Source organism: Haplochromis burtoni, unplaced genomic scaffold (genome assembly GCF_018398535.1).
Source record: "Haplochromis burtoni strain Fernald_Lab_line unplaced genomic scaffold, NCSU_Asbu1 Contig_248, whole genome shotgun sequence".
Taxonomy (NCBI): Eukaryota; Metazoa; Chordata; class Actinopteri; order Cichliformes; family Cichlidae; genus Haplochromis; species Haplochromis burtoni.
Genome location: NW_024582609.1, coordinates 923,281 through 924,325, shown reverse-complemented (window position 1 = coordinate 924,325; position 1,045 = coordinate 923,281).

Genomic DNA, 1,045 nt, shown 5'->3' with positions numbered 1-1,045 from the left:
CCTAACCAGACAACTCGAGTGCCCCTACTCCAAGGCAACCTAAGTTAGACAGAAGCATACAATGACTTTTTAAACAACGTGGCCCCTTTTATTTTTTCGGATGGCCCTCGTGAACCAAGATTGATTATAGATGTTAACAGTGCCCTGGAGACAAAGGGCGACACTAAGGAAACTCCCCAAGAGTAAAATAAAATAAATCAAACAGGCTGTTGTAACCCAATGTTTCGAGTTCTCGACCCCTCCCACCACACTAGCCACCGGAAAAGGGCGCCAAGATCACAATACAGCAGAACAATTCAGGTTAACACAGAAATTCTCTTATCTAGAATGGTTAACACAGCTTCATCACATTACTTGCAATGTCCAAACAGCAAAAAAAATAGTTCCAGTCTTTACAGTAAAGTCCGATCCAGTGAATTGTCCCTGGTATGTGAAACCAATAAACAGTTCTAGGTGTAGCTGTCGTGAACCAGAGTTCCCGTCTGTTAGGCTGCCCAGAAATTCCACAGCCGGAGCAGGATATCCAGACTCGGGTTCACAAAAAAACAAAAAAAACCTGCTGTAACCTGAGTCGGATTGAACACACGGAGGGAAACTCCATATAAACTCGCTGCGATCCCGTCCGTTGCCCCACTACCCTCCCGGTTACTCTTCGTTCAGGTTCGTTCTGACCGCGGGGTTTTCCTGGTGTCTTCCGCTGTAATGGCACGCGCGGGATCAGTACCGCACACCCCGCTCGCTCCCAACAGCGCACCTCCCCGTTTTTTTTTTTGCGCGCCCACAGGCTCTCCTCAATATGTCACTTCCTCTTGGCTTATTCAGACAGGCCGCTAAAGGTCCTACGTGACAGTTTTCCACAAGTTATATGCATGTGCCCTCACACTAACATAGTTGTATCGCTAGTGATCACATAGCACATCATTGTATACCAGCTAGCCCAACTTCAGTAACCCTACAAACGTCACTGCTGTTTAGTTTCCTGTCTTCATTTATGTTGGAAGTGATAGCAAAGCAGTACTCAGAAATCTCTCAGTCAGAACATGCT